The sequence below is a fragment of the Cervus canadensis genome, chromosome 18, assembly GCF_019320065.1.
Source record: "Cervus canadensis isolate Bull #8, Minnesota chromosome 18, ASM1932006v1, whole genome shotgun sequence".
Classification (NCBI taxonomy): domain Eukaryota; kingdom Metazoa; phylum Chordata; class Mammalia; order Artiodactyla; family Cervidae; genus Cervus; species Cervus canadensis.
The window spans coordinates 49,954,932-49,966,259 of NC_057403.1; the positions used below are offsets into that span (position 1 = coordinate 49,954,932).

General features: G+C 42.4%; 1 non-coding gene across 1 annotated transcript; it reads right to left on the reverse strand.

The window, feature by feature from the left end:
- Positions 1-791: 791 nt before the first annotated feature.
- TRNAE-UUC lies at positions 792-865 on the reverse strand. Its single transcript has one exon. It is a non-coding gene; the product is annotated as a tRNA-Glu (tRNA).
- Between the last annotated feature and the right edge of the window lie 10,463 nt (positions 866-11,328).

The window sequence follows — 11,328 nt, forward strand, 5'->3', positions numbered from 1 at the left end:
TTTACTGAGTACCCGCGATGTGTCAGTCACTGTGCGAGGATCTACAGGTACCAAAATCTAGAGGAAAGATACATACTAGATTAATAATCATACACCTCACTACATAATCTTGAACTGATCAGTGCTTTGAAGGAAAAGAACAGGATGTTAGAAGACTGTGTGGTAGGAGTCCTTGAATACTCAGGACTTTCACCTTGGTAGGAATGGAGAGGGAAAGTCAGCAGGTGTACTGGATGAGTCAATAGATAAGTGAGGGAGTGAAGGGGAAGGGGAACTTCGTAGCTGCTTCTGCTGACTTGGCTTCTCCTGTGTACCTTGTTCAGGTGAGCGTACTTCAATTTTTTTCTTGGAAATCCAAGCCTCTTTCATTTTCATCCTGACCTATGCCTCTTTCTAGCAATGGGTGCTTGACCTAAACAAATTGGATATGTCATCTCTCAGGCCCTCTCCCATGTGATTAGTCTAGGGATCTTGGCAAAACTATGGAGAAAAACATTTCTTTCTTTGAGCACTTGGGAGTTTCTGCTCAAAAGAGAAGAGAAAAGATGGATGGAGAAAAACAGATTACTGATAATTCTTTTCTTTAGCACCTCCTGAATCCAGACATGCCTGAAACTCATGTAGATACAGCTGTGACTAAATTCATATATGTATGGCTCTTAAGTCTATTGACTAAACAATTCTCTTTATTTGGCTTAAGCTCATTTTCATAGGGCTTCAGTTACTTGCAACTTAAAGTGTCTCTTTCTTTTTTTTTTATGGCTACACCACATGGCTTGTGGAGATCTTAGTTCCCTGACCAGGGATTGAACCCCGGGCCCTCAGCAGTGAAAGTGCAGAGTCCTAACCACTGGACCGTCAGGGAATTCCCTAAAGTGTCTCTTTTAATACATTGATTTTAACCAATGTCAGTTGTTTGCTATATCCAAAGGTAGTAGGGGAGGCCTGCTAAAGCAGTTGAGGAGGTCATTGAGCCAGGAAGAGCATAACCCAAACACACCAACATTTCCTGCACCAGGAGGGATTCCTCCTCAGGTTCTATGTTCTACAGTCTCTTTCCCATGGACCCAGACCCTTGGGTCTGCATCAGTGTTTGAGTGTTGTAGATGTGAAAGTCGATCAGTCGTGTCCGACTCTTTGTGACCCCATGAACTGCAGCACTCCAGGCCTCCCTGTTCATCACAAACTCCCGGAGTTTACTCAATCTCATGTCCATTGAGTCAGTGATGCCATCCAACCATCTCATCCTCTGTCATCCCCTTCTCCTCCTACCCTCAATCTTTACCAGCATCAGGGTCTTTTCAAATGAGTCAGCTCTTTGCATCAGGTGGCCAAAGTATTGGAGTTTCAGCTTCAGCATCAGTCCTTCCAATGAACACCCCAGACTGATCTCCTTCAGGATGGACTGGTTGGATCTCCTTATAGTCCAAGGGACTCTCAAGAGTCTTCTCCAACACCACAGTTCAAAAGCATCAATTCTTCGGCACTCGGCATTCTTTATAGTCCAACTCTCACATCCATACATTACTACTGGAAAAACCATAGCCTTGACTAGACAGACCTTTGTTGACAAAGTAATATCTCTGCTTTTTAATATGTTATCTAGGTTGGTCATAACCTTCCTTCCAAGGAGTAAGCGTCTTTTAATTTCATGGCTGCAATAACCATCTGCAGTGATTTTGGAGCCCAAAAAAATAAAGTCTGACACTGTTTCCACTGTTTCTCCATCTATTTCCCATGAAGTGATGGGACCAGATGCCATGATCTTAGTTTTCTGAATGTTGAACTTTAAGCCAACTTTTTCACTCTCCTCTTTCACTTTCAAGTGGCTGTTTAGTTCTTCTTCACTTTCTGCCATAAGGGTGGTGTCATCTGCATATCTGAGGTTATTGATATTTCTCCCAGCAATCTTGGTTCCAGCTTGTGCTTCTTCCAGCCCAGCGTTTCTCATGATGTACTCTGCATATAAGTTAAATAAGCAGGGTGACAATATACAGCCTTGACATACTCCTTTTCCTATTTGGAACCAGTGTGTTGTTCCATGTCCAGTTCTAACTGTTGCTTCTGGACCTGCATACAGGTTTCTCAAGAAGCAGGTCAGGTGGTCTGGTATTCCCATCTCTTTCAGAATTTTCCACAGTTTACTGTGATCCACATAGTCAAAGGCTTTGGCATAGTCAATAAAGCAGAAATAGATGTTTTTCTGGAACTCTCTTGCTTTTTCGATCATCCAGTGGATGTTGGCAATTTGATCTCTGGTTCCTCTGCCTTTTTTAAAACCAGCTTGACATCTGAAAGTTCATGGTTCACATATGGTTGAAGCCTGGCTTGGAGAATTTTGAGCATTATTTTACTAGCATGTGAGATAGTGCTATTGTACAGTAGTTTGAGCATTCTTTGGCATTGTCTTTCTTTCAGATTGGAATGAACACTGACCTTTTCCAGTCCTGTGGCCACTGCTGAGTTTTCTAAATTGGCTGGCATACTGAGTGCAGCACTTTCACAGCATCATCTTTTACGATTTGAAATAACTCAACTGGAATTCCATCACATCCACTAGCTTTGTTCATAGTGATGCTTCCTAAGGCCCACCTGACTTCACATTCCAGGATATCTGGCTCTAGGTGAGTGATCACACCATCGTGATTATCTGGGTCGTGAAGATCTTTTTTGTACAGTTCTTCTATGTATTCTTGCCACCTCTTCTTAATATCTTCTGCTTCTGTTAGGTCCATACCATTTCTGTCCTTTATCGAACCCATTTTTGCATGAAATATTCCCTTGGTATCTCTAATTTTCTTGAAGAGATCTCTAGTCTTTCCCATTCTGTTGTTTTCCTCTATTTTGTTGCATTGATCACTGAGGAAGGCTTTCTTATCTCTCCTGGCTATTCTTTGGAACTCTGCATTCAAATGGGAATATCTTTCCTTTTCTCCTTTGCTTTTCACTTCTCTTCTTTTCACAGCTATTTGTAAGGCCTCCTCAGACAGCCATTTTGCTATTTTGCATTTCTTTTTCTTGGGAATCATCTTGATCCCTGTCTCCTGTACAATGTCACAAACCTCCGTTCATAGTTCGTCAGGCACTCTGTCTATCAGATCTAGTCCCTTAAATCTATTTCTCACTTCCACTGTATAATCATAAGGGATTTGATTTAGGTCATACCTGATTGGTCTAGGGGTTTTCCCTACTTTCTTCAATTTAAGTCTGAATTTGGCAATAAGGAGTTCATGATCTGAGCCACAGTCAGCTCCCAGTCTTGTTTTTGCTGACTATATAGAGCTTCTCCATTTTGGCTGCAAAGAATATAATCAATCTGATTTCAGTGTTGACCATCTGGTGATGTCCATGTGTAGAGTCTTCTCTTGTGTTGTTGAAAGAGGGTGTTTGCTATGACCAGTGCATTCTCTTGGCAAAACTCTATTAGCCTTTGCCCTGCTTCTTTCCGTACTCCAAGGCCAAATTTGCCTGTTACTCCAGGTGTTTCTTGACTTCCTACTTTTGCATTCCAGTCCCCTATAATGAAAAGGGCATTTTTTTTAGTTGTTAGTTCTAAACGGTCTTGTAGGTCTTCACAGAACTGTCAGCTTCAGCTCCTTCAGCATTACTGGTCGGGACATAGACTTGGATTACCATGATATTATTGAATGGTTTGCCTTGGAAATGAACAGAGATCATCCTGTCATTTTTGAGATTACATCCAAGTACTGCATTTCAGACTCTTTTTGTTGACTATGATGGCTTCTCCATTTCTTCTAAGGGATTCCTGCCCACAGTAGTAGACATAATGGTCTTCTGAGTTAAATTCTCCCATTCCAGTCCATCTTAGTTCGCTGATTCTTAGAATGTTGATGTTCACTCTTGTCATCTTGCCAGATACCCCACGTCCAAGGTAAGGAGCAGCGGCTGTGCTTTGCTGGAGCAGCCATGAAGAGATACCCCACATCCAAGGTAACAGAAACCCAAGTAAGACGGTAGGTACTGAGAGAGGACATCAGAGGGCAGACAGACTGAAACCACAATCACAGACAACTGGCCAATCTGATCACATGGATCACAGCCTTGTCTAACTCAATGAAACTAAGCTATGCCGCATGGGGTCACCCAAGACGGACGGGTCATAGTGGAGAGGTCTGACAGAATGTGTTCCACTGGAGATGGGAATGGCAAACCACTTCAGTATTCTTGCCTTGAGAACCCCATGAACAGTATGAAAAGGCAAAAAGATAGGACACTGAAAGAGGAACTCCCCAGGTCAGTAGGTGCCCAATATGCTACTGGAGATTAGTGGAGAAATAGCTCCAGAAAGAATGAAGGGATGGAGCCAAAGCAAAAACAGCACCCAGTTGTGGATGTGACTGGTGATAGAAGCAGGGTCTGATGCTGTGAAGAGCAATATTGCATAGGAACCTGGAATGTTAGGTTCATGAATCAAGGCAAATTGGAAGTGGTCAAGCAGGAAATGGCAAGAGTGAATGTTAACATAGACTATACAGTCCATGGAATTCTCCAGGCCAGAATATTGGAGTGGGTAGCCTTTCCCTGCTCCAGGGGATCTTCCCAACCCAAGGATCAAACCCAGGTCTCCTGCACTGCAGGCAGATTCTTTACCAGCTGAGCCACCAGGGAAGCCCTGGAGTGTTGAAAGCAAACAGCAAATTAGCCAAGATAGTGGTGGTCAGGCTTTCTCACCCCATAGCCTCTCGCCCCACGTTTTGTAAACACATGGTTATGTAATGGTTGGGATCACTTATAGCACTGCATATGCACGTCACAGTGTACTCACTTGGCCACAGGTCGCTTCTGTTCTGTTTGCCTATATAAGCTCCACCTGGAAAGCCCTCGTGGCTGCATTATGGCTGCGTCCGCTGGGTCCACTGTGAGAGAATACTGCATGTCTGCAGCTACAGCTGCTGTGCTAGTCAGGAGAAAATAAACATATTTGCAGTTCCTACGGCTCCTTGAGTTTTCTTCCAGCTTCTCCACTCTTGCCTTGACTACCGTGGGTTCAGCGAACAGTGAGATACAACAAGACAAGGGTCTAGCAATAGATGTATTGAGGGAGGGCTGATAGAAGGAGATACAAATAGGAACCTTCCCAGGCCCTGGCCCAAGGTTCTGAAACACCACAAGCTGCTTCTATGTTGGAGGAATGTGGAATAACCCTCATTTAAGAGTGGAGAGCTGGCAGGCGAACTGGCCCTTGCTGGACTGTGTGAATCGAACCTGCAGGGCCAGCAAGCCTTGGACCGTCAGTGGCTTCCGTGAGCAGCAGCACCAGTGGGTGTGACTGCCATCTAGTGCCAGATGTCACCTTCTGCAAGTTGTTTCCTTGCTGTTTCCAGCTGAAGGGCATTTTGGGAGCCAAATGGAGGTAGGAGGTCATTACCTCTATCATCAGGAAGAACTTAAAATCAGGCTTTTGATATTATCTCTAATTTATCTTATTATACATAGAGTCCAGAATCAAACTGATTGGATGGAATAAAAGGGCAATCATTCCACAATATAAAATTTGTGTCTCATTTCAAACCTCTAGGTTACTGTGAATTTCATAGATGATAGATAATCATTTTTATAAAGAAATCCTGGAATGGTCACATTTATGATTCAGGAGTCTTGTAGCAAACAGGCAGCACACTTCAAAGGGGTGTCTGGGAAGAGTTTAATGAAAGGGCTGTTCAAAAAGGATGGGAAGGGACTCAGGGAAGCAATCAAGACCAGGAAAGTACTCTAGAGTTAGTGACAGTCGGAAGCAGCTAGCACTCATAGGCCAGATGGAGCAAAAGCAGCAGAGGACCCAGAAGGGCTGTTCCAGGGAGAGAGCCAGTTGACAGTTGCGGTGGCTTCAGCTGCGGTTCTTGGTTGGGAAGCACACCCTTAGAGGAGGATTCACGTGAAAGCAGTGTGATAAGGAATCCTTGGGCAGATCGGAAGGGGTGGGGGCGCAGAAGCGGGGCAGAGAAGGAGAGATCAGCAAGATGTTCTCTCAGGCAGAGTTCTGTGGATGGCGGTGTTAGCCTGACCCCTCAGAGGAAATTTGAGGGGTAGGTTATTACTCAGAAGGTCTACCTGGAGGCAAAGAGGCTTGGCACTGAGACTCTTAACTTGCAGTCATTGGTCAGGTGGATGGGGATGAGAGGAAGCAGGGCATTACATAGGACCTGGACCTTCTAAATATTCAGTTAGGGTGAAGCGCTAACTCCGGGGCTCTGAGAGCACCACCTGGGCACAGCTGAAGGTTCTGGGTGTTAGAAGAGCATGCTGAAAATCACTACAAAGTCATCTAAAGGGATCTGTGTGAAGCAAGAGCATCTGTTTCTACCGGGGATTAAGTCAGTGAGACATGATGGTTCAGTTAACTCCTGAAGGAGGAAGACACTGAGATGGATTTGGAGTACAAGAGGTTTATTTAGGGGAAAGGGTAATGTCTGATAAAGGGGGGCCTCAACACAGTCTGAGCTGACATTCTCAGCCAGTCCCACAGAAACTCTAAAACAAGGATTGTCCATTAGAGGAGTTATGCAGTAGGCAGAAGTGACCAGGCCCTCATACCCCTTGCATGTCCAGGAATTGATTGGTAGCCGACCAGGAAGGGCACGGATCCTGAAGGTCTTACCGCTGGAGGCTCTCGGGTAAAGGTGCTCCTTGTGGCTGAATGGCAAGTTCTTTTACAAGGGAGGTCCAAATGGAGCACTCCCTCAGCTGCCACACTTAATCAAATGCGGTGTTTCTGTTGTCTCAGCCACCTCCCCAACATCAGGAAATTAGAGCTTGCCTGCATGGAGTAGAGAAACAAAAGGCTGAGGGACCTTCCTGGTGGTTCACTGGCTAAGAATCTGCCTGGCAATGCAAAGGATGTGGGTTTGACCCCTGGTTAGGGAATTAAGACTGAGTCTACATGCTGCAACTGAAGCCCAAACATCACAAAAAAGATCCCATGCCCTGCAACTAAGACCCAGTGCAGCCACATAGATGAAATAAATAAACCCTAAAAGAAAAGAAAAGAAACAATAGGCCCAGAGAGAAATGTTGTCTTGGTGGCTCACTTGAGTACATAGATGCAGCCCAGTCACATGCTTGGCTTTTTTAGTTATGTGAACCAGTGAACAGTCTTTCTGCTTAAGCCAATTTGAGTTTGGGTTTTCTTTTTCAGCAAAAGAAATCTTCTTGATTAATATGCTCTTTGAGCTTTACTTTCCTTAACTGTAAAATGTGACTCGGGGTTTGAGAAGGAAGAAGGACAACTAATGTAAAACACAGGCGCAGAGTAGATGTCCCCAAATAGTATTTAAAACTATCACAGAAAAAGGAAAAGGAGGCAAAGCGAGGCAGGGACATCTCCGGAGGGCCCTCTGTGTCCAGGGCCCGCCAGTGGGCTGAGTTCGGTGCTCAGCAAAGGCTGGTACCTGTCTTGCACCTTCCAGAGGCACTCAGCTATAAAACAGGGCTGGCCTCTTAAGTTGCTTTGAGCCTGTGACTTTCCTGCAGCAAATACTCCCTGATTCAGTGTGTTACTGGCCTCATAGGAAGAAAAGAAAAGCTCTCTTTCAGGACAAGATATGAGAGAGTCTTCTCACTCTCTTTTTCTTTATATGGACAGTTCTCTGTATTTATTTTTGTTACTATTACTGTTTGTAGACTATTCCTTTGTGGAAACATGTGAAGTTTATAACAAAATAAAAAGAATAAATATGAAATGACTACCTTTGCAGTGTTGTGATGATGCCAAAGATTTAGGGGGAAAAACCAAGAAAGAACAAAGACCTATAATTTATAACTCAGGAGTTATTTTTGGTTTTCCAAGAGGAATAAAAAATTTTATATTTTAAAGATCTGCTGAGTTTCCCACTGTTCTTCTTCTCATCTCCCTCCAAAATTACAAAAATTTTGACTCCCCAGTAGAGATTTTGTGTTCTGAATGTTAAAACAATGACAGGAATTGGGGAGAGAAGGTGTTGTTACATCTCAATTCTCCCAATCTCCCTGAGGAAGCACATGTCCTAATTACAGGAGCGAACAAAAAGTGGCTTTGAATAGCCATTTTGGTTCATCAAGTATTTAATACCTATTATTAAAGAAGCTTCTGACTGGGCTAATTGCATATTGTGAGACTAGAGCAACTACAGGTATTTTAGCAGCACACGTGAAAGATCTTGAACAAAGTTAGAAATAGCATCAAAAGCCAGAGGAAAGTGGACTTCTCTGCCATCTGTCCTGGTTCTTTCTTACTTTCTGTCTTTAAGTCAGGGATAAACCAGATAACCTTTACTGATCCTTCTCATTTTTCTCAGTATCTGTGAGACCCCAAAAGCCCATCTCTATATAATTTCTTTATGAAGCCCACCCCAGAATTTTCTGGTAGAGTTAGTTATTACTTCCTGGATCCCTGTGGTTGCCAGCACCCAGGATGGCTCTTAGTCATGTTCCTGGGATACATGCCCTCATTTAAAGTCTTGCCACCTTGGATAAAGCTGACCTGTATAACCAATAGGAAACTGCAGAAACGACAGAGTATAGCTTCTGAAGTTAGACCATAAAAGATACTGTGGATTCCTTATTGTTCTTCCACCTACTTCCACACTGAAAGACCAGCTACCATGTCATAAGGACACTCAAGCACCCAATGGAGAAGTCCACATGGCTTTTCAAGAACTGAGGCTTCTTGCCATTAGCTAGTGTGGTGGTTTTAAAAGATGTCCACCATTTCTTTGATACATCTCTCTTAAAAGGTAGAGCTTAATTCCCTTCTTGAGTATGGACTGGACTTGTTAACTCACTTCTTTTTAAAATAATTATTTACATTGTTATACTGTCTTTGCTTATTTTGAGCATTTTTTTTTTTTTTTTGATATCCTAAACTAATGGGAATGGAATTTTTATTCACCACAGTAGTTTAACAAAGGTAAGAATTACAACTCTTTTTCTGGCCATGCCTTGTGGCATGAAACTCTGCTCCCAGCAATGGAAGCACAGAGTCTTAACCACTGGACCACCAAGGAAGTCCCAACTCACTTCTAATAAATAGAATATTGAAGACAGGATGGTTTGTGACTTCTGAGACTTGGTCATGGGTGAAATTGCAACTTTACCCGAGCCCTCTCTTTTAGATCACTTGATCTGGAGGGAATCTGCTGACATGTCATGAGGGTACTCAAATATCCCTGTGGATAAGACCACGGGGTGAGGAACAGGGGCCTCCTGCCAACAGCCACATGTGAGTCACCTTGGAAGCATATCCTCTAGCTCCAGTCAAGTCAGATGGCTGTAGCCCTGCTGACAGCTTGATTGCCACCTCCTTATGAGACGTTCTGTGCCAGAACCATGTGGTTAAGCTGCTCCCAAATTTATAGTCATTTAAGCTTTTAATTAAGTCTTAAAACTACATGTCTAGTTTAATATTGATACCATTAACTAAACTAGAGAAGGAAAATTTATTTATTTTCACTTCTAATGTATCAAAACAAACTTTATTATTTCTGGGTTATTTTTGTCCATTTATATGTCATACTTAACAGTTAAGAGCTAAGACTGCGGTGTATTTTTTGTGCAGGTATACTGACCAATGAAACAATGAAACTGTCAGCACTTAAATAGCATATACAAACAAAATGAAAATAAATAAATTAAAAATAAAAATAATCTTTTCTAAATGGAAGTACAATCAACAAATTGTTTCAGGTATACAACACAATGATTTGATATTTTGTAAATACTACTAAATATTAAATCATTAAATGATCACCACAATAAGTTTAGTTAATATCCAATACCATACATAGTTACAAAATCTTCCTTTCTTATCAAAATAACCTTTCAAGAGAAAGATTACTGAATTAAAGAGGCAACAGAAAAATAGCTGAACTGCTTTGAAAAACAGTTTGGTGGTTCCCAAAAAGTTAAATGTAAAGTTACCATGTGTGCTTAGTCCGTCAGTCTTGTCTGACTCTTTGTGACCCCAAGGACTGTGCCTGCCAGGCTCCTCTGTCCATGGGGATTCGCCAGGCAAAAATATTGGAGTGGGTTGCCATGCCCTTCTCCAGATAAAGTTACCATATTATCTTATAATTCCAAACCGTGGTATATACTTATGAGAAAAGAAAACATGTCTACATAAGAGCTTTTGAATGTTTATAGCAACATTATTTATAACTAAAAAGTGGAAACAACCCTTCCATCACAAAAGATGTCCATCAACTGTGAATGGATAAACAAAATGTGGAATACCCATACAATGGATGTAATACAGCTTTAAAAAGAAACAAAACACTGATACTTGCTACAACAGAGAAAAACTTTGAAAACATTATGTTACATAAAAGAAGATAGTCATAAAAGACAATGCACTCTGTGTGATACAATAAGAACTATATTTGGTCTTCTCCCCAGTTCCTGTCAGAGTTTCAAAAGCCCTTGGAATTTCCTGAGTGATAAGGGCAACAGGAGCAGCTTTTGTTATTCATAAGCCCCTTTTGACTATACCAAGCTTTATGCTAGTGAGATATCTCTTGGTGAGGCTCTAGGTAGCATCAGAATGGAGGCTGGTTGCTAATACAACCAAACATATGAATCAGAGGGTTGGAACTTTCAGTTCATCTCTGGACCTCTTGGGAGGAAGAGGGTTGAACACTGAGTTCAATCACCAATGGCCAATGAATTAATCAGTCTGCTTATGTAATGGAACAGCTATAAAAAACCCTAAATGATAAGGTTTGGAAAGCTTTCCCATTGAGGTACCAGGAGGGTGGTGTGCCCAGAGAGGGAATGGAAGCCCTGTGCCCATAGCCCCATACCTTGTCCTATGCATCTCTTCCATTTAACTGTTACTGAGTTGTATCCTCTTCTAACAAACTGGTAATAGTAAATGATATGTTTTCCTGAGTCCTGTGAGCTTTTCTAGAAAATAACTGAAACTCTGGAGGGGCTCGTGGGGACTCCAGATTTATAGTGGACTGGTCAGAAGTACAGAAACTTGCAACTGGTATCTAAAGCTGGGGTAGTCTTATGGGACTAAGTTCTTAAAATATGGGTTCTGTGCTAACTCCAGTTAGCATCAGAAATGTTAGTGTCAGAAAAGTATTGTCCTATCCATTTCCCTGGTAGTCCAGTGGTTAGGAATCTACACTTTAACTGCCAAGGGCCTGGGTTCAATCCCTGGTTGGGGAACTAAGATCCTGAAAGCAGTGCAGAGTGGCCAAAAAGAATAAATGTATAATTGTAGGACACCCAGTTAGTGTCTAGTGAGCTAGGGAATTGGTTAATGTGGGGGAAAAAACTCCCCTCACTTGGTGCCAGAAGGGGTGTTGGAAAGCACTACAGGCTATATGA